The sequence below is a fragment of the Carya illinoinensis genome, chromosome 8 (genome assembly GCF_018687715.1).
Source record: "Carya illinoinensis cultivar Pawnee chromosome 8, C.illinoinensisPawnee_v1, whole genome shotgun sequence".
NCBI classification, from domain to species: domain Eukaryota; kingdom Viridiplantae; phylum Streptophyta; class Magnoliopsida; order Fagales; family Juglandaceae; genus Carya; species Carya illinoinensis.
In genome coordinates, this window is record NC_056759.1 from 23,990,882 (window position 1) to 24,014,060 (window position 23,179).

The 23,179-nt window shown below is 40.7% G+C and overlaps 1 non-coding gene across 1 annotated transcript; it reads left to right on the plus strand.

Moving 5' to 3' along the window:
• Positions 1-20,663: 20,663 nt before the first annotated feature.
• On the plus strand, positions 20,664-20,770 carry LOC122274815. Its single transcript, XR_006228359.1, has one exon. It is a non-coding gene; the product is annotated as a small nucleolar RNA R71 (small nucleolar RNA).
• The last annotated feature ends 2,409 nt before the right edge of the window (positions 20,771-23,179 follow it).

The window sequence follows — 23,179 nt, forward strand, 5'->3', positions numbered from 1 at the left end:
ACGCCCCCAAATCCCCATGCATAGACACAAGAAAATCGAGACGTTCGGATGATGACATCACGGGTCATCATCCTATCGACGAGTGTCAAGTGTGTGTAAAAGCAACAAATGTGCAAAAAGAAATAGGCAGCGGGTAACGAAAGTCATGACTAAGTACCAGAATTTTTCTTGTTTTAATACAAAGCTGTTTAAAACATACATAATAAAATATTACAAAATACAAATATTATTTCAAAGCCAAATACAAAACATAAACTCCACTCAGAACTCCTCGGGCTCAGCCTCCTCCTCCTCCTCGAACTCTGCACCAAAATCTACGGAACCAAAAATGGTACCGCAGGTAAGTAAAAACCAAACACCACTAGATAAAAACATATTAAACTCCACAATATGCATGAAAGAATACAATGCACATGCTTCATAAAATCATAATTTTTTCACGTACGCCAAAAATCCATTTGGCCCAAAAACATTACCATTAAAACCATTCATCGCCATTATCCCAGATAATGGCCCAAAATCGCTACCACCATTTTCCCAGAAAATGGATCAAAAGTCCCAACACTTCCTCGCCATTTTCTCAAAAAATGGCACGTATCCGAAAACCATAAAAACCATCCAATTATGCATGCACCATGATCTCCCCTAGGGATCATCCACACATCCTGGCTCTGTGCCACACCGCAGGTAACGACTACGCATGTGACACCTAAACGAGCGATGCCCAGACTCGTGCCCCGCGCGTACCTGGCCAGGCCATCCTCTAGTCCCCGCCACTCTAGGGACCACGGAGTCGACACGATAGCGTTACCGTATCGTGAGATCCGGTCATTGCCCTGCGACAATCCAGGGGATGTCACTCAGTATTATCCACTCCTGAATGACCAGAGGAGCTCCACTTAGATAATAACCCATTCCGGCTTGGGCTCGTGAGACACACACACCCAAAAACCATTTACGCCACTAAAATGGGATTTTCTCGATTAAAATAAAATGCACAAATATGCAATATGCAACGCACGCCTCATGGCACGAATAACCAACCAAATCACAAACAAACATAACCGAGCACTCCGTCCTCAAACTATCCGACCCCCGAACTCCTCAGACTCAGTCCGGAATCAGCCAACCAACAGATAAATATTTATTGAATGAGCAAAATATATTTAAATCTAAAAGTAGGGTTTGAAAAATACTTACAACGCTATATGGTATTTTTAGAAAGCTCGCGGCGTTGTAAACGGCGGAAGAAAAGCAACGTAACAATGAAATTTCACTGTGGCCGTGGGTTGTAAAATACTCACTTTTGAACGGGAACAAACCAAAACTCGGGATTGATAGGGAATAGCCTAAGGATGTGATGACCCGCTTTCGCGTGTATTTTCGCTGAAGGGTTGTTTTTATTTTAATTAATATTAGTTTATTTATTTTAATTTATTGTGTTTTAAAATTGGTTTTAAATTATTTGATGTTGTGTTTTATTTATTTTATTTTAGTCGTTTTACTGTTTTTAATCTCGTTTCGGCGGATTTGTTTTGTTTTCCCGGAATGAGGATTAGACCTCATCTTTTTTCCTACATCTCTTTTTTTCCTTTTTCCTTTTTTCTTTCTCTTTCTTTTTCTTCTTTCTTTTTCTTTTTCTTTCTTTTCTTTTTCTTCTTTTTTTTTTCTTTCTTCCCCGTGCACGTCGACCCCGTCTCTCTCTCTCTCCTCCTCTCCCACGCCGTAGCTGCTTTCTGCCCTCGACCCGCCGCCGTGCGGCACACCGCCCATACCGTTCGAATCCCCTCCCTCTGGCGCAACCCCCCACCAAATCTCAGCCCCATCCGGCCAGCCGTTTGGCCGGAAAACACCCTTAAAGCCCCCACGGTTTTTTGCTCGATCCGCCGCCGTCGCTCCACCTCCGGCCACCATTTCTTCACCACTTCATCACCGGTCCCTTGCCGTCCTAACCCACCTATTCTCGGCCTCCAATGGTCACCGGAACAGCTCCCACGAGCTAGCTTTCCTTTTTGGGAAATCCGGCCTCTCTCCGTCGTTTCTGCCGCCACCCACGGCCAACCACCACTTCCAATAGCTTCATAATCATCCTTAGACCATTCCCTATCAATCTCAAGCCCAGGTTTGTCCCCGTTCAAAAGTGGGTATTTTACAACCCACGGCCACAGTGAATTTTCACTGTTACGGTGCTTTTCCTCCGCCATTTGCAACGCCGAGTGTTTTCTAAAAATACCGTATAGCGCTGTAAGTATTTTCCAAACCCTATTTTCAGATTTAAATATATATTGCTCATTCAATAATTTTATCTGCTGGTTGGTTGATTCCGGACTGAGTCCGAGGAGTTCGGGGGTCGGATGGATGGAGGACGAAGTTGCTTGTTTTATTGAATTATGTTGGTTGATTATTTTTGTGCATTGATATGGCATTACATGGTGCATGCACATGTGTTTTTGTTTAAGTGTGAAAAGCCTGTGTATTGGCGTAAGTGGACTTACGGGTGCGTGTGTATCACGACCCCAAGCCGGGATGGGGTATTATCTCGGTGGAGCTCCTCTGGTTACTCGGGAGCGGAATAAACTGAGTGATGTCCCCTGGGTCGTAGCTGGGCGACGACTGGAGCGGGGCTAGGGGGTGTTTGGCTACGAACGCGCTGGGCGAGGAACCGGGCATCGCCCTACGCACCGACTCCGTGGCCCTTCACTGGTGAGGGCTAGAGGATGCTTGGCTACGAACACGCGGGGCGTGGAACTGGGCATCGCTCATTAGGTCTCACATGCGTGGTGGTACTCTGCGGTGTGGCACTGGAGCCAGGGTGTGCGGATGACCCCTAGGGGAGGTCATGGCGCATACGGATAAAATGGATTTTGGTTTGAGACGGTTATAGAGGCCAAATGTGACTTTTGGCGTGGTTTTTGGAAAAGAGGTGTTTTGGGCCAAATGGAATTTTTGGCGTGTGTGGAAAATTATGTTTTTGGGTTTTGTGCATTGGGCATGCTTCATGCATTTTGTTTGAGTTCTATGTCTTTTTATCTGGTGGTGTTTGGGTTTTACTTACCTGCGGTACCATTTTTGGTTCCGTAGATTTTGGTGCAGGTTTTGAGGATGAGGAGGAGGAGGCTGAGCCCGAGGATGCGGCTTCGCCGGGTTGCTGATGTTATGCTTTATAGTTTGGTTTAAAACTATATTAGTGTTTTGTAATATTTTATTTATGTATGTTTCAAACAGCTTGTATTACGTTAAGAAAAATTCTGGTACTTAGTTATATGGCATTCGTTATCCGCTGCGTGTTTCTTCGTGCACATATGTTGCCTTTGCACACACTTGGCACCCGTCGTTAGGGTGGTGACCCGGGTTGTCACCATCCAGACGTCTCAATTTTTCCGCGTCCGTGTGTGGGGATTTGAGGGTGTCACAGGTGGTATCAGAGCGGTTTGGCTCTGGGTAAAACCACATGTCCCGTAGGTAGTACCAGAATATTTTTTAAAGTTGTGTTTTTAAAAAAAAAAAATTATGTTAAGTAAAGTTATTTGATTTGTTTTATTTGTTTTATTTGTTTGAACTTGTTTGTTTGTTTTTATTTATTTTGTTACGTTTTTGCAAGTTGGTTTCTTTTCTTTTTTGTGATGTGGTGTTGGTCTGTGGTTCTGTTTTTGTTTGTTGTTGGTTTTATTTGTTTTTATTTTCTGAAAGGGGGTTAAAGGTTGTGGTGACAGCAAAAAATGGGGAGACCAAGGAAATCTACTCAGGAGCCACGAGACAATACCTCAAGGGATGACTCCATAGCCGAAGCAATACGGCAGATGACGGAGTTTATGCAACAGAATGTTAGGCCACAACAGACAGGGCCTTGGCCACAACAAGGACCTTGGCCGCAACAAGGGGGTCCCTGGCCACAACAAGGAGGGCCTTGTCCACAGTAAGGAGGGTTTTGGCCACAACCAGGAGGTCCTTGGCCACATCAGGGAGGGCCTTGGATATACCTGGGAGGGTCCAGTAGCATGGTGCAAGCCGGATGCACCTATGAGCGCTTCCTGGTGCATAGAACCCCACACTTCACTGGAGAAGAGGATCTACTTCGAGTTGGAAAATGGATCAAAGACCTAGAAAGAACATTTGAGGTATGTGGTTGCACCGGGGCGCAACAGGTACTCTATGCCAGCTATCTGTTGCAAGGCACCGCGTCTGATTGGTGGGATACCAAGAGGGTGATGCTGGAAACAGAATTGGGATCTTTCGCTGCGGTGACCTGGCAGCGCTTCAAGAAGGAGTTTAATGACCGCTTCTTTCCCGCATCGGTAAGGAAGCAAAAGGCAAGAGAGTTCTCAAATCTGGTCCAAGGGGGCGCGACAGTGGAACAGTACGCCCGGAGATTCATAGAACTTGGGCGATTTGCTCCTCACCTTATCGCCACAGAGGAGATGCGAGCTGGTCGTTTTCAGGAGGGACTACGCCATGACATACGCCGTATGGTGGTCAGCCATCGGATATCCACTTTTCAGGAATTAGTGGATGTGGCCACCCTTGTGGAGTGAGAAAATAATCTGAGTATGGGCTCCCTTCCAGGACATAAGAAGCGAAGTTTTTCTGGCGAAGGAAGCAGCTCGGGTTCGCCCCAGAAATTTGTTCAGCGGACCGGAACTCGACCTCAAACATCCTCAGGTGTTTGTATGGGAGGACAGGTGCCAATTTGTGAAGCTTGTAATAGAGCTCATGAGGGCGAGTGTCGGCTGAGTAGTGGACCCCAGTGTTACCGATGCGGCCAAGTGGGGCATATTGCTCAGGATTGCCCCGTCAGAGTTCAAGGAAGCCGTGGAGGTGGACACGATGGAAGAACCAACCTGAGACAAGCAGTGCAAGCCCGGGTTTATGCTGTCACACCCGAAAAGGTGGATGATGAGGCGCCAGCGACCCATGATGCTGGAGTAATTACAGGTATGGATTAATTTAATTTTAAGTTGGATTTAATTTTTGGTGTATTTGGTTTCTTCTTTGTTTTTTTTGGATTTCATGGGTTGATGTGTTGGTTCAGGAAGAGTTCGTTTGTATGAGTTTTATGCTTGCACTTTGTTCGATTCTGGTGCGTCACAGTCGTTTGTATCTTCCGCTTTTGCTCGGGTGTGTAATTTGGTCACGGAACCGTTACCAAAGTCTATGGTAGTGGCTCTACCCGATGGTGAAATGGTGTGGTGTTCCAAGGTTGCTTTGGGATGCCCGTTAAATTTTGATGGAAGGCTCTTGGATGCTGATTTGGTGGTGTTTAAGCTGTTGGGTTTTGATATCATCCTCGGGATGGATTGGCTATACCGATATTCTGCGAATATTAATTGCAGAAGTCGGATAATTAGCTTTCAGCTTCCAGATGGTGATTGTCTGGAATTTGCAGGGAGTAAGTTAAAAGAAAAGCCGATAATTATATCGGCAATTCAAGTAAGAAGAGAGATTGCATGGGGAGCGGATGCATTCTTGGTTCAGATGGTGTCCACGCCGTCCGAGGAGAAGTCTTTGGCAGACATTCTAGTTGTGGAAGAATTTCCCGATGTGTTTGCGGATGACTTGCCCGGACTACCCCCTGTGCGGGAAATGGAATTTGTTATAGACTTGGAACCTGGAGCGGCTCCTGTGCATAAAGCACCTTATCGCATGGCACCGGCTGAATTAAAAGAGTTGAAGACTCAGTTGCAAGAGCTGGTAGAGAAGGGATTTATTCAGCCTAGTACTTCACCGTGGGGTGCACCAATTTTGTTTGTTAAAAAGAAAGATGGAACCCTCCGTATGTGCATAGATTATCGGGAATTGAATAAGGTGACCATCAAAAATAAATATCCTCTCCCCGCGGATAGATGATTTATTTGATCAGCTTCAAGGAGCAGCCGTGTTCTCTAAAATTGATTTGAGGTCGGGATACTACTAGCTAAGGATCAGAGACAAGGATTTTGCCTAAAACTGCTTTCAGGTCGAGGTATGGGCATTATGAATTTAAGGTGATGCCGTTTGGGTTAGCTAATGCCCCTGCTGCTTTCATGGATTTAATGAATCGAGTATTTCGACCTTATCTGGATTCATTTGTGGTAGTATTCATCGATGATATTCTGATTTATTCCCGAGATGTGGAAGAGCATGTGTATCATCTTCGTCTAGTACTTGGGAAATTGAGAGAACACCAATTGTACGCCAAGCTCAGCAAGTGTGAATTCTGGTTGGAAGAAGTTAAATTTCTTGGGCATGTAATTTCCCGAGACGGAGTGGCTGTTGATCCTAGTAAGGTAGACGCCATTTTGTCATGGCAGCGCCCGACTACAGTGCGCGAGATCCGGAGTTTCTTGGGGCTGGCCGGATACTACCGAAGATTTGTGGAGGGATTTGCTCGCCTATCCGGACCTCTCACAGCTTTGACTCAGAAGAATACAGAATTTGTTTGGTCAGATAAGTGTGAGAGAAGCTTCCAAGAATTAAAGAACAGGTTGACGACAGCACCAGTGTTAGCGCTCCCAGAACCGCATAAGCCATTCGTAGTCTTCAGTGATGCGTCTAAGTTTGGTTTGGGTTGTGTCCTTATGCAGGAAGGACGGGTTGTTGCCTATGCATCTTTTCAGCTAAAGGACCATGAGAAGAATTATCCGACGCACGATTTAGAATTGGCTGCGATTGTTTTTGCTCTCAAGATCTGGCGGCACTTCTTGTATGGGGAAGCTTGTGAGGTATTTACTGATCACAAGAGCTTGAAGCATTTGTTTTCCCAGAAAAATCTGAACATGTGGTAGAGGCGGTGGCTAGAGCTAATCAGTGACTATCAGTGTGAGATCAAGTACCATCCGGGGAAGGCTAATATAATTGCTGATACTTTGAGCCGGAAGTCGCACTTAGAAGATGAAGCCGAGCCGTCAGAATTGGATTCGTTGCTTTGTGGGATGAGAAGGCTCCTTATTGAAAGTTCACAGCAAGAAAAGATTTTATCTTCAGTTATGGATATTCGGGTAACCGATTTTGAAGAATTGAAGACTCTTCAAAGGAAGGATCCGAAGCTGCTGAATATCAGAAAAAGAGTCAGAAAATCTCGAGGGCCGTTGCATTATAGCATGGATAACGATGGGATACTTCGGTTTCGAGATCGCAGAGTGGTCCCTAAAGATTCAGAATTCAAAGAGCGGATCATGGCAGAGGCTCATGCGGCCCCTTATTCAGTTCATCCCGGCAGTACAAAGATGTATCGGGACTTGAAGAAAAATTACTAGTGGGATGGAATGAAGAAGGATATTGCCTTATATGTTGAGAAATGCCACACATGCCGTCAAGTGAAGGCCGAGCATCAAAGACCTGCAGGTATGCTCCAACCCCTCCCTATTCCTGAGTGGAAATGGGATGACATCACGATGAACTTTGTAGTGGGTTTGCCGAGAACGCCTAGTGGAAAAGATTCTGTTTGGGTGATTGTAGACCGGTTAACGAAAAGTGCTCACTTCCTGCCTGTTAATAACACCGATTCCTTGGGCAAGTTGACACGCTTGTACGTGAAAGAAATAGTGCGGCTGCACGGCATACCAAAGAGTATAGTGTCGGATCGAGACCCGAGGTTCACGTCGCAGTTCTGGAAGAGTTTGCAGGCAGCTTTGGGTACTAAGTTGAAGTTCAGTACTGCATATCACCCGCAAATAGACGGACAATCAGAGCGCACCATTCAGACCCTTAAAGACATGTTGCGAGCATGTGTCATGGAATTTCAAGGGAGTTGGAAAAACCATTTGCCGCTCATCGAGTTTGCATATAATAACAGCTTCCATGCGACCATTCAGATGGCTCCCTATGAGGCTCTTTATGGGAGAAAGTGCAGGTCGCCCTTGTGTTGGGATGAAGTCGGGGAGAGTAAGATAATTGGACCCGAAATAATTCAAGAGATGCAAAGCCAAGTCCGGATCATCAGAGATAAAATGGCGGCAGCTCAGAGTCGCCAGAAAAGCTACGCTGATACCAGGAGGAGGGAGTTGTCTTTTGAAGTTGGTGACTGGGTTTATCTCAAAGTCTCTCCCATGAGAGGTGTTAAGCGTTTTGGTAAGAAGCGGAAGTTGGATCCGAGGTATGTCGGCCCTTTTCAGATTCTGGAGAAGGTAGGGTCCGTCGCCTATAGAGTTGCTCTGCCAGGATATTTTGGGGATATTCATGATGTCTTCCACGTATCATCCCTGAAGAAGAGCTTTGGACAGCAAGAGCCACGCTTCGTCGACCCAGAGGGTATTCAGTTGCAACCGGATCTCACTTATGAAGTTGTTCCGTCGCAGATCATGGATTGGAAGGAGCAACAGTTGAGGTCCAAGACGATACCTTTGGTTAAGGTGGCTTGGGGAGATCCGTTAGCTCAAGACTTCTCTTGAGAGCGAGTAGCGGACATGAGGGAGCAGTACCCGTACTTGTTTGGAGGATGAAGGTATGTATCCTAATCTTGGTCACAGATGGTTTATGTGTTTTTATGTGGCTTCTTTAAGTTGGTGGTTGATCTTGCAAATTTCGAGGACGAAATTTGTTTTTAAGGGGGGGAGGATGTGATGACCCGCTTTCGCGTGTATTTTCGCTGAAGGGTTGTTTTTATTTTAATTAATATTAGTTTATTTATTTTAATTTATTGCGTTTTAAAATTGATTTTAAATTATTTGATGTTGTGTTTTATTTATTTTATTTTAGTCGTTTTACTGTTTTTAATCTCGTTTCGGCGGATTTGTTTTGTTTTTCCGGAATGAGGATTAGACCTCATCTTTTTCCCTACATATCTTTTTTTTCCTTTTTCTTTTTTTCTTTTTCTCTTTCTTTTTCTTCTTTCTTTTTCTTTTTCTTTCTTTTCTTTTTCTTCTTTTTTTTTTCTTTCTTCCTCGTGCGCGTCGACCCCGTCTCTCTCTCTCTCTCTCCTCCTCTCCCACGCCGCAGCTGCTTTCTGCCCTCAACCCGACGTCGTCCGGCTGCCGTGCGGCACACTGCCCATACCATTCGAATCCCCTCCCTCCGGCGCAACCCCCCACCAAATCTCAGCCCCATCCGGCCAGCCGTTTGGCCGGAAAACACCCTTAAAGCCCCCACGGTTTTTGGCTCGATCCGCCACCGTCGCTGCACCTCCGGCCACCATTTCTTCACCACTTCATCACTGGTCCCTTGCCGTCCTAACCCACCTATTTTCGGCCTCCAATGGTCACCGGAACAGGTCCCACGAGCTAGCTTTCCTTTTTGGGAAATCTGGCCTCTCTCCGTCGTTTCTGCCGCCACCCACGGCCAACCACCACTTCCAATAGCTTCATAATCATCCTTAGACCATTCCCTATCAATCTCAAGCCCTGGTTTGTCCCCGTTCAAAAGTGGGTATTTTACAACCCACGGCCACAGTGAATTTTCACTGTTACGGTGCTTTTCCTCCGCCATTTGCAACGCCGAGTGTTTTCTAAAAATACCGTATAGCGCTGTAAGTATTTTCCAAACCCTATTTTCATATTTAAATATATATTGCTCATTCAATAATTTTATCTGCTGGTTGGTTGATTCCGGACTGAGTCCGAGGAGTTCGGGGGTCGGATGGATGGAGGACGGAGTTGCTTGTTTTATTGAATTATGTTGGTTGATTATTTTTGTGCATTGATATGGCATTACATGGTGCATGCACGTGTGTTTTTGTTTAAGTGTGAAAAGCCTGTGTATTGGCGTAAGTGGACTTACGGGTGCGTGTGTATCACGACCCCAAGCTGGGATGGGTTATTATCTCGGTGGAGCTCCTCTGGTCACTCGGGAGCGGAATAAACTGAGTGATGTCCCCTGGGTCGTCGTCGGGCGACGACGGGAGCGGGGGCTAGGGGGTGCTTGGCTACGAAAGCACCGGGCGCGGAACCGGGCATCGCCCTACGCACCGACTCCGTGGCCCTTCGCTGGTGAGGGCTAGAGGATGCTTGGCTACGAACACGCGGGGCGTGGAACTGGGCATCGCTCGTTAGGTGTCACATGCGTGGTGGTACTCTGCGGTGTGGCACTGGAGTCAGGGTGTGCGGATGACCCCTAGGGGAGGTCATGGCGCATACGGATAAAATGGATTTTGGTTTGAGACGGTTATAGAGGCAAAATGTGACTTTTGGCGTGGTTTTTGGAAAAGAGGTGTTTTGGGCCAAATGGGATTTTTTGCGTGTGTGGAAAATTATGTTTTTGGGTTTTGTGCATTGGGCATGCGTCATGCATTTTGTTTGAGTTCTATGTCTTTTTATCTGGTGGTGTTTGGGTTTTACTTACCTGCGGTACTATTTTTGGTTCCGTAGCTTTTGGTGCAGGTTTTGAGGATGAGGAGGAGGAGGCTGAGCCCGAGGATGCGGCTCCGCCGGGTTGCTGATGTTATGCTTTATAGTTTGGTTTAAAACTATATTAGTGTTTTGTAATATTTTATTTATATATGTTTCAAACAGCTTGTATTACGTTAAGAAAAATTCTGGTACTTAGTTATATGGCATTCGTTATCCGCTGCGTTTTTCTTCGTGCACATATGTTGCCTTTGCACACACTTGGCGCCCGTCATTAGGGTGGTGACCCGGGTTGTCACCATCAGGATGTCTCGATTTTCCCGCGTCCATGTGTGGGGATTTGGGGGCATCACAAAGGATGTTTATGAAGCTAGTGGAAGTGGAGTTTGGCATTGGGTGGCGGCGAAAATGGTGGTTGAAGGGCTGAAATACCCAAATCAGAAACTAGCTCATGGGAGCTATTCCGGCGACAGTTAGAGGCCAGAAATGGGTGGGTTATGACGGCAAGAAGTCGGTGATAAAGTGGTGAAGAGGTGGTGGCCGGAGGTGGAGCGATGGCGGCAGATCGGAACAAAAACCGTGTGGCTTGATGGGCTTTTTCCGGCTAAACGGCGGCTCCGTTGGCAATGGAAATTTGTGGGGTGGTTCATCGGAGGGAGGGGAAGAAAATGGTGGGGGTGGTGTGCCGCACAGTGGCCGGCAGCGGTGGGTCTGGGTGATAGGGGCGATCGGCATGAGAGAGAGAGAGAGAGAGAGAGAGAGAGAGAGAGAGAGAGAGAGAGAGAGAGAGAGAGAGAGAGAGAGAGAGAGAGAGAGAAGACGCACGGGGGGGATCGCATGGGAAGAAAGGGAAAAAGAAAGAAAAAGAAAAAGAAAAAAGAAAGAAAAGAGAAAAAAAGAGAAAAAGGAAAAAGAGAAAAGAAAAGATGGAGGGAATAAATGAGGTCCAATCCTCACTTCGGAAACCAAAACAGATCCGCCGAAAACGAGATTAAAAATCGTAAAACGACTAAATAAATAAAACACAACAGCAAATAAATAAAAACCAATTTAATACGCAATAATTTAAAATAAATAAACCACTATATTAATTAAATTAAAAACAACCCTTCAGTGAAAATACACGTAAAAGCGGATCATCACACTAAAGACTCTGGCCTCCACCCCTCCCAACAGTTGACGAAAACATCCATCGTCCTGACAATGTCACACCTTGAAACAGTAAAAGCAATTGGATGTAGAAGAGTTTTGCTACTTATCATATTCACACATCACAGTTATTTTTATTTTTTAAATTAATTTTTATTTTATTCTTCTTAAACTAATTGAGTTCTTCTACTCATCATCTATATACAACACATTTGGTAAGAGAAAAAAATAAAAAAAAATAAAAAAAGTATAGTGTGTAGGGATAATGAGTAGAGTTTTTGGATACAGAAAACTAAACTAAGAAATACCAAATTCAATACTTTAAGAATCAAATAACAAGGGGTGTAAAAAAAAATAGAAAACTGGTTGCACAGAACTAGACGGGATTGAACTGTGAGTTTGGTCCAATTTGTAAGCAGTCTAGTGCAATACCGATTTTCATATTTTGAAAACCGCTTTCAACCAAAAAAAAAGGGTATATATATTTATAATTTTTTATATTATATATAAATTATATGGTAAATTGTTAATTAATATAACATAAAATTCTAATTTTATTATCCAAGTCTATTAATCTTATAATATAAAATTAATATAACATGTGATATAACCTAAAATTAATCTTCTAATTTTAATATAACATTTGATATATCATATAAATTTTAATATTATAATATAAAATTAATATAACATTAAATTATTAATATTATAATTCAAGTATGTTAATCTTATAACATGTGATATAATATAAAATTAATCTTATAATTTTAATATAATATTTGATATAACATATAAATTTTAATATTATAATAAAAGATTAATATAACATTAAATTTTAATATTATAATTCAAGTCTATTAATCTTATAACATGTGATATAATATAAAATTAATCTTATAATTTTCATTGTAAGGCACTTCGTGCATAAGCGATTCAAGTAAAGCTAACAGGGACCTCAATTTTTAGCCCATAAGTAAAATGCTATTTTTTCATTTTAGACTTTTAATTTTCAATGCCACAAATTTTAATTGACTATCTAATTATATAGTTAATTTATAAAATCACTTAAAATGATATTGTTATGTGGCTAAGAAGGCAAAATATAAGATAAAAAATTGTTTGACAAGATAACACAAAAAAAGTAATTAAACTTGAATTTTTGAATTTTTTATGGGAAAAAGGAGTTAATTTTTTTTTTTTAATTTTAACTAGATATTTTTAGTTTTTGCTTGTTTAGTTTCAATTTTTCGAACTTTTTTAAGAACTAAATTTGGGCTTGTTTCAAACATGTGTGTGTGTGAGAGAGAGAGAGACAGAGAGAGAGAGTCACTAAAAGGCTAACAGCAAGAGAGAAATAGTGGCAAAAACTCGAAGGCTGTGTAAATCTAGCCCATGTGAAAATTATCTAAAATGTGGAAAAATCAAAGTCTACTTTAGCTCAATATAAGTCTTTCTTTGGTTTGGCAAGAGGGAAAGAGAGAAAGGGTAGAGAGATCGTGAGAGTTCATGTACACAGTACTCTATGTGTGTGGGTGGTCGGTGCAAAACTGCAAGTGCACAGTATCGTAATTTTATAATAAAGTGATAAGAAAAGATCGTCCTCAGGGATTGGTACCTTACTTTTGCTAAATACTAAAATTATACTAATCTTGATTTTATCTAGAGGAATCACTAAGATTTTTGTAGTTGTAAATTAAACTAAAATCAACTCAAAGAGAAATACGCAAAGGAAATAAAACTGACGTTCAAAGATCAAATTTATGGGAAAGAAAACTTCTAGGAAATCGATTTCACCTAATTCTTCACTATGCTTTTCTCATCCAGCTAATTTAATTTAATTCTTTTCGTCTATTAGCAAATCTCTAATTCATCCAAAAGCCTCTTTCGATAGTCAATTGGAAATGACTCTTGTTTATCAATTCACACAAGAATATGCAAATTAAATAATCAAGAAAGCAATAAGATCAATGATTTAATTACTACATAGGTTCATACAAGTCTTTCGATCTCTATATTTACCTATGCTGAAATATTCAAGATCTACCCTATGATTCCATCTTTCGATAGCAAATCACAAGATTAAATATCATCTAATCATTGGCCAGTTAATTAGAAGCAATAAACTCAGAATAAATCAAATAAACAAAGAGAAAATTGTCTTAAATTAGCATAGACAATCAAGCATAGTTCGGAAATAGGTTACATCATTTTCTTAGAATAAATAAAATTTAGCTCATGTTAGAAATGGAATTCAACATAAATGAATTCACCATAATTGTTCTGAGAATATTGGAAGAAAATAAACGCTGAAAAATACTCCTCACAGCCGCAACTCGTCTTCAAAAACTCAAAAAAATGATTCAATGCTTTTCTCCCGTCTGTGTTCGTGTATGATTCCAACGTACATGCAATATATGGAATTCCCTCTCCAAAACAGATGAATTAAATCCTTCTAGCTGTATTTTTCTGTCCCAAAAAGTGTTCTTTTGTCAAAAGGCACGGCTATAGAGTGAAAAATTCCTTTTATATGGTGTGACGGCGAAAAACCCTTGATCTGTCAAATTACAATGTTCGCTCGAGCAGGGTGTCGAGCACACATCGAGCGTTCGACTCTGCCTGATTTCACTCGAGCGGCCAAAAACCTCTGCTTGAGCCATCTTTGTTTTCCTGCAACCCGCTCGAGCTCACTGTCGAACGGCAATCGAGCATTTGAATCTGCCTGAATTCGCTCGAGCGACCAAAAGCCTCCGCTCAAGCGATCTTGTAAAATCTGCAATACGAAATTTTGCAAGTCATCAATTACCCCCAAACTTACAACTTTGTTTGTCCTCAAACAAAAAGAAAAGCAAATGATAGTTTAGGCAATATCAACTCAACACCAAAGAGAAGTATCATCACTTACTAAGCTTTTATGAATTTAGATTTCATCACTAATATCTTACTCTTTTAACATCAAAGATAACAAGAAAATCAATCAAAAATTTTGCAATTTGTCAAGCAAGAGTTAGGCGTTTACTTCAACCTAAAGCTGAGACATTGAGTGTGTGTGTGCTATAGTCAATTTAACCTCAAACCACCTGCAAACTTAGATAAAAGTAGAACAACCAAAATCAGAAGAATTCTCTTAAAACTTAACCCCATAAGTCTAATTTTCAGAAATCCTCTCCACTAATGTAGTCAACACCAAAATCAGATATCAAAAGGTCTTTAATAAGGTTGTAATGATAGGCCACAGGGTGAGGGTTAAGAAAGAACTGGATATGAAAAATCAAAGCAAACTGGAAAAATACTTAGTGAAGAGAACACTAAAAGAGATACCCACATGATTTAAATCATAGCTCTTTCTTGGCAATATGCTCATACTTGTGACATTATTGTTGTTGTAATCACTGAAGCAATACCAACAATTCCTTTAACAAAATCTGAGGTGATACATACTCCGCTTAGTGACTTCTTTTTCTTTTGTTTTTGTTTTTGTTTTTTTTTTTTCACTTTTACTATCTTTCTTCTCCTTTCTTCTTCTTCTTCTTTAATCAAACAGAGCAAACATAATACGGTTCATCATGAAACCAATTTTCTCTTTTAAATGTAACTCTCCACCAAAATATTTTCTCAAACTATCAAAGGTAGATTCATTGTTTTTCAGGCTTAGAGCGGGCATGGTTTATGTAGTTCAAAGAATAAATAAAGGCTTATGAAGGCTCAAGGGGGTTGACTATGGAAACACACCATGTAATGATGGCATGATATTTAGGACGGCTGGGAAAGCTTTTTGGTTATGCCAAAGAAATGCCTAGATCATTTCTCTAATATTTGGTCTCAACTAGGATTTCGCCTCAATGACCCATCAACGGATTCTAGAGCAAAGCAAAATCGAACTTCCCTCTTTCAATTAATTCAACTTCTTCTCTTCATAAACAAAATGGAATAAGAGAAAAACGACTATGTGCTCAATTATGTTCAAGGTCAAAGATTTAAACCAAAATACCCACAAAACTCCACTTGACATAAAAGAAATTTTTGAAAATTTTTCTCAAAACTATCTTCAATCACAAATTTCATAGTCATAGAGAATTCAATCTTACTCCAATACATGCTTGGTAAGAGAATCAAACAACCCATCAACAACCCAAGACTTAGAAAATAAGAGGATCAAATGACTATAGGAGTTTACACCCCCAAACTTAAACTAAATAATGTCCTCATTGTAATGCAAAAGTAAAAAGGATTGAAGAAATAAAAAGAACTTCCCTGGTTGCATGATGAATCTTCTGAAGTTTAAAATTTTTCAGCTCTTTATTCATGCTAAATAAACCTGCATCAAAAACCAATTTATTAAAACTAAATAAATAAAGATAATAAAATAAATGAAAGAATGAAAGAAAGATCTATGGGTTGCCTCCCATAAGCGCTTGTTTTAAAGTCTACAGCCAGACTTTTCAATCATCATCAATTAGGATCTCCAAGATGAATAAATGCATAGTTCCTCTCCATTTGTTCTCCATAGTAGTGCTTCAGTCTCTGACCATTAACTCTGAAAATATTCCATGTCTTGTCCTTCAAATCTACTGCTCCAAAAGAGAAAACTTCATGAATTGTATAAGGACCTGTCCATCTTGATTTCAACTTTCTTGGAAAGAGTTTGAGTTGTGAATTGAAGAGTAAAACTTGTTGTCCTGGATCAAACTCTCGCCTAAGAATCTGTTTGTCATGCCACTTCTTCGTCCTTTCTTTATAGATCTTTGCATTTTCATATGCATCATTCTGGAACTCTTCCATCTCATTCAATTGAAGAAGTCGCTTTTCACCTGCTGCCTTCAAATCAAAGTTAAACTTTTTTACAGCCCAATAAGCTCTATGCTCCAACTCCACAGGAAGATGACATGCCTTTCCAAACACTAATCGGTATGGAGACATCCCGATAGGTGTTTTAAAAGCTGTACGCTATGCCCACAAAGCATCATCAAGCTTCTTCGCTCAATCCTTTCTATTGGTTTTGACCGTCTTTTCAAGGATGTTCTTGATTTCTCTATTTGAAATTTCAGCTTGGCCATTAGTTTGAGGATGGTAAGCAAGTGCTATCTTGTGCTTTACACCATATTTAGAAAGAAGATTTTCAAACAACTTGTTGCAAAACTGAGTCCCTTCATCACTAATAATAACTCGTGGAGTGCCAAATCTTGTGAATATATTCTTGTGCAGAAATTTGAGCACTACCTTTGCATCATTTGTTGTTGTAGCAATTGCTTCCACCCATTTTGAGACATAGTCAACTGCTAATAAGATATAAGCAAAACCAAAAGGAGGAGGAAAAGGCCCCATAAAATCTATTCCCCAAACATCAAACAACTCAACTTCTAAGATAAATTTCAGTGTTAACTCATAACGCCTTGAAATATTTCCCATACGTTGGCTCACAAGTTTTCACCAAAGTGTAACTATTATGAAAAATAGAAGGCCAAAAGAACCCACTTTGAAGTACCTTAGCTGCTGTACGAGTGGCTCCAAAGTGTCCTCCATATGATGATGAATGGCAATGATGGAGGATGTCTTGCATCTCTTCTTCTGGCACACATCTTCTAATGATTTGATCAGGGCATCTTTTGAACAATAAAGGCTCATCCCAAAGATAATAATTCACATCATGCAAGAACTTCTTACGTTGATGGTAAGTAAGATCAGGTGGTAAAACTTTACAAGCTAGGTAATTAACAATATCAGCATACCACGGAAGATTGATCTCACATGCAAACAATTGCTCATCAGGGAATGCCTCTTGGACCACTGAATCTATTTTTTCTTCCTCTTGCTCTAACCGAGAGAGATGGTCAGCCACTAAATTTTCACTTCCTTTCTTGTCTCGAATCTCCAAATCAAATTCTTGAAGAAGTAGGATCCAACGAATTAGCCTAGACTTAGCATCCTTCTTGCCGAACAAATAGCGAAGTGTTGCATGATCAGTGAACACTATCACTTTTGTACCAATGAGGTAGGATCGAAATTTGTTACAAGCAAACACCACAGCAAGCATCTCCTTCTCAGTTGTCGTATAATTCAATTGAGCTTCATTCAATGTCCGGCTTGCATAATAGATGGCTCTAAACAGATTGTCTCGCCTTTGCCCCAACACTGCTCCAATTGCAAAGTCACTTGCATCGCACATAACTTCAAAAGGTTGACTCCAATTAGGCACAATCACAATTGTTGCTGAAATTAGTTTCTCCTTGAGTGCATTAAAGGCCTGCAAACAAACAACATCAAAGTCAAATGCAGAATTTTTCTCAAGAAGATTACATAAAGGTTTAGAGAGTTTAGAAAAATCCTTAATAAATCTTCTATAAAATCCCGCATGTCTCAGAAAACTTCTGATTCCCTTCACATTCTTTGGAGGTGGTAGTTTCTCTATGGTTGCAATTTTGGCTCGATCCACCTCAATTCCTTTAGATGACACTCTATGGCCAAGCACGATCCCTTCTTGAACCATGAAATGACACTTCTCCCAGTTCAGGACTAGATTCTTATCTTCACATCTCTGCAAAACAAGAGCTAAGTTATGCAAAAAATGATCAAAAGATGTACCAAAAACTGAAAAATCATCCATGAAAACTTCCATTATATCTTCCACCATATCAGAAAAGATAGCCATCATGCAACGTTGAAATGTCGCAGGGGCGTTGCACAATCCAAAGGGCATCCTCCTAAAAGCAAACGTTCCATAGGAGCATGTGAATATAGTTTTCTCTTGATCTTCAGGAGCTATAGCAATCTGATTATACCCCGAATAACAATCCAAAAAACAATAGTAGGAGTACCCAGCCAATCGATCCAACATTTGATCAATGAATGGAAGTGGAAAATGATCCTTCCTTGTTGCTTTATTCAACTTGCGATAATCCATGCATACACGCCATCCCGTGACCATTCTTGTAGGAATGAAATCATTATTGTCATTTTTCACCACCGTCATTCCACCCTTCTTTGGTACAATTTGCACTGGACTTACCCATGAGCTGTCTGAAATAACATAAATGATTCCAGCATTAAAGAGTTTCAAAATTTCAGCTCTCACTACTTCCTTCATTGCTGGATTTAATCTTCTTTGGTACTCGATCGTTGGCTTGTAAAGCTCCTCCATTAAAATTTTGTGCATACAAATGGAGAGACTTATTCCTTTTATGTCAGAAATAGTCCATCCCAAGGCTGTTCTATGCTCCCTCAATACACACAGCAACTTTTCCTCTTCTTCGGGTGTGAGTGATGTAGCAACAATCACTAGAAATGTATCACTATCCCCCAAGAACGCATAGCGAAGATGCTCAGGTAATTGCTTCAACTCAGGAGTTGTATTTTTCTGCATCTTTTCTTTAGCATTTTCAGATTCAACCTTTGGTACCACCGGCTCTAGCTTCCTCACTTCATTACTAAGTGATGTAACCTGCTGCAATGCTCTCAAAGCAAAAACATAGTGGAGAAATTCTTCACTAACAAAAGACAAGTCAGATTCACAAACAGCAGAATTATTAAAATCAAAAGCATGAGATGAAGTGGTGATACAGCGTTCTAGGTGATCGGATGGCATATCTTCTTGAAAGGCCTCTTCTACACATTGCTTAATGACATCTACCCGAAAGCAAGTACTTGGATCTTCTAGAAATGTTTACCCGAAAGCAAGTACTTGGATCTTCTAGAAATGTTATGGCTTGGTAGATGTTGAACATAACTTCTTTCTTATTAACTCTCAATGTTAATTCACCCTTTTGAACATCAATCAAAGCTCTTCCCGTGGCCAAGAATGGTCGGCCAAGAATTAGAGGGACTTCTTCATCTTCTTCCATGTCTAACACTACAAAATCAGCAGAAAAAATAAATTTATCCACCTTTACCAATACGTCTTCTATGATTCCACGTGGATACTTGATTGATCGATCCGCTAGTTGCAAGGAAATTGTTGTGTGCTTCATCTCTCCAAGTCCTAATTTCCTGCAAATAGAAAGTGGCATCAGATTAATGCTAGCTCCAAGATCGCATAAAACTTTATCAAAAAATGAATTTCCAATAGTGCAAGGCAAAGTGAAACTCTCCGGATCTTTTAATTTTTGAGGCAATTTCTTTCGAAGAATGGCACTGCATTCTTCAAAAAGCTTCACTGTTTCAAACTCCTCCAATCTTCTCTTCTTGGAAATGATGTCCTTTAGGAATTTGTCATAGTTTGGCATTTGTTCCAAGGCATCTGCAAAAGGAATATTTATATGAATTTTCTTAAAAATATCCAAAAACTTAGAAAATTGCTTATCTAATTTTTGCTTTAGAAAACACTGAGGGTAAGGAAGTGGAGGGGCAAGAATAGGAGGATTGTCAGGAAATGAAATTGCAGGAGGCAAGTTGGTCTCTCTTAGTGTATCATTGACAATCTCCTCTTCTTCTACTTGATCTTTGTTTTGGCCATTGTTCGCAGCTGTAGGGGTGGATTTGCTCTCCTTTAATGGTGACCTCTCAATTTCTTTTCCACTCCTAAGTGTGATGGCCTTACATTGTTCCTTTGGATTCACTTCAGTGTTGCTAGGAAAGGCTCCTCTTTGTTGGGCATTGATGGTCATGGCTAGTTGCCCAATTTGCACTTCAAGATTCTTCATAGTGGCTCTCATATTGCTACAATGAGTCTCAATATTGTCCAACCGTGAATCAGTCTTTTTAAACCTTGCATTGGTCTCCTGAACAAAGAAAACCATGGCATCCTCAAGTGACATCTTCTTCTCGCTTGGTTGGCTATCAAATCCTGGAGGAGGATGAGGTTGCAACACATTCTTTGTATTTCCATATGACAAATTCTCATGATTTCTAAGCCCTGGATAATAGTAATTTGGCATAGAATTACCACGATAATTGTAGTTCCGATTGTTGACATATTGAACTTGTTCCTGACTTGCTTCATTACTTGGAACTGTTATACTTATAGATGCAACATATTCTGTACTTTGTGGTATCTTTTGTGTTGTCAAGGCTGAAATCTGATGAGATAGAGTAGCTACTTGAGCTGAAAGGGTTGCTATCGGCTCCAATTCATGAATTCCAACAACTTTCTTAGCCAAAGTCCTCTCAGTTGGCCATTGATAGTTGTTTGAGGCCATTTCTTCCAAAAGGGCAGTAGCACCCTCAACTGTCTTTGACATCAAAGTTCCACCAGAAGCAGCATCAACTATAGTTCGAGTTTGCCCATTTAACCCATTATAGAACATCTGAACTTGCAACCAATCTGGCAATCCATGTTGTGGGCAACGTCGAACCAAGTCTTTATACCTCTCCCACGCGTCATAGAGTGACTCAAAATCATTTTGCTTGAACTGGCCAATCTCACTCCTGAGTTGGGCTGTTTTTGCAGGAGGAAAGAATTTAGCAAGAAACCTCTCAGCCATGTCCTGCCAACTAATGATACTTCCCAATTGTAAAGATTGTAGCCAACCTCTAGCCTTGTCCCTCAAAGAAAAAAGAAACAATCTCAGTCTAATGGTGTCTTCAATAACAACATTGATCTTCACAGTGTCACAAATCTCCAAGAACATTGCCAAATGAATATTGGGATCATCGAGTAGCGATCCGCTGAATTGAGCCTACTGCACCATGCTAATCAAAACTGGTTTGAGCTCAAAGTTGTTGGCATTAATTGTCTGGTGTATTATGCTCAAGTAATTTCCATTCACAACTAGTCGTACATAGTCCTTCAAGGTGCGTGGTAGTACCTCACATTCTTCTTCAGCCATGACTAGTATCTTATTTCTTCTTCGTGATCTAAGAGTTATTTCAATCTCTGGATCAAAAGGAATAATATCACGAGATCTAGCACGGCGCATCCAACGTAAAAAACACACCTGTAAAGCAAAGATAAAATAAAATTCTAAATTAAAACCAAGATTACTTTATATCGATATTGACAAAAAGAATAAGAATAAACCAATCCTCGGCAACGGCGCCAAAAACTTGATCGGTGCAAAACTGCAAGTGCACAGTATCGTAGTTTTATAATAAAGTAATAAGAAAAGATCATCCTCAGGGATTGGTACCTTACTTTTGCCAAATACTAAAATTATACTAATCTCGATTTTATCTAGAGGAATCACTAAGATTTTTGTAGTTGCAAATTAAACTAAGATCAACTCAAAGAGAAATACGCAAAGGAAATAAAACTGACGTTCAAAGATCAAATTTATGGGAAAGAAAACTTCTAGGAAATCGATTTTACCTAATTCTTCACTATGCTTTTCTCATACAGCTAATTTGCAACCCGCTCATCGATTTCACCTAATGCTCTGAGAATATTGGAAGAAAATAAACGCTGAAAAATACTCCTCGCAGCCGCAACTCGTCTTCAAAAACTCAAGGAAATGATTCAATGCTTTTCTCCCATCTGTGCTCGTGTATGATTCCAACGTACATGCAATATATGGAATTCCCTCTCCCAAACAGATGAATTGAATCCTTCTAACTGTGTTTTTTTGTCCCAAAAAGTGTTCTTTTGTCAACAGCCACGGCCATAGAGTGAAAAATTCCTTTTATATGGTGTGACGGCGAAAAACCCTTGATCTATCAAATTACGATGTTCGCTCGAGCGCACATCGAGCGTTCAACTCTGCCTGATTTCGCCCGAGCGTCCTATCGAGCGCACGTCGAGCGTTCGACTCTGCCTGATTTCGCTCGAGCAGCCAAAAGCCTCTGCTCGAGTGATCTTTGTTTTCCTACAACCCGCTCGAGCTCATTGTCAAGCGGCAATCGAGCGTTTGAATCTGCCTGAATTCGCTCAAGCGGCCAAAAGCCTCCGCTCGAGCGATCTTGTAAAATCTGTAATACGAAATTTTGCAAGTCATCAGTGGGCGCACATGACTAAACTCGGGCCCATTTCAAATATCCAAACGAGAGAGAGAGAGAGAGAGAGAGAGAGAGAGAGAGAGAGAGAGAGAGAGAGAGAGAGAGAGGCCGGTGGTGAGAGGAAGAGATAGTAGTATCAATATGAGGGCTCATGGATTTTGGTGCTTCGACGGTGTATTCAAGTCCTATACATTGGTAGTTGATCTCCAGAATCAAAATCCCATCATGTGCCAAAAATGATCTTCCTCCTAGATGGGTTGGTCTACACCCACCGCTAGGGGCTCCTAGTGGGAGCTCTCACTAGGCCGAAAGATTTTTTTTATTTATTTTCACATCATTATTGAACACTTTTTAATATTTTTTAAAAAGAAAAAAAATTCACAATATTAATAAACAATATTTTTCTAATCACTAAGAAAAAAAACTAAAAAATAAAATAAAATTTAGAGCAATAGGTGGTAGGTCCAAGCAGGATCCCGCCCTAGCTTTTTCCTTCCTAATTCTAGAAAACTGAAAAGCTAACAAACAGCTAGCTTTAATTAATCATTTATTATTTATTATTATTTTTTCCATCCGTTATAACCAACTTTGAATATTTCCACCAGATTACTCTAGCACACTAATCATTGGATATTGTAAAAGTAAGAGAATTGCTGAGGCAATAAATCTCTTTCATGAAATGTTAGACAAGAAAATGATTCCCAATTTTGTCAGTTACACCACTCTTATAGGTGGGTTTTGCGGAGTGAGGGGACCTCTGGCAGTGTTAGAGCTACCCCATGAGATGCAAGCTTTTGGAGAACATCCTGATCTCCACACTTATGCCATTTTGTTCGATGGTCTTTTTAAGAACATACATTTTGTGGAGGCAATGGCATTGTTTCGAGAGATGGTAGACAAAAAGTTGGAAATTG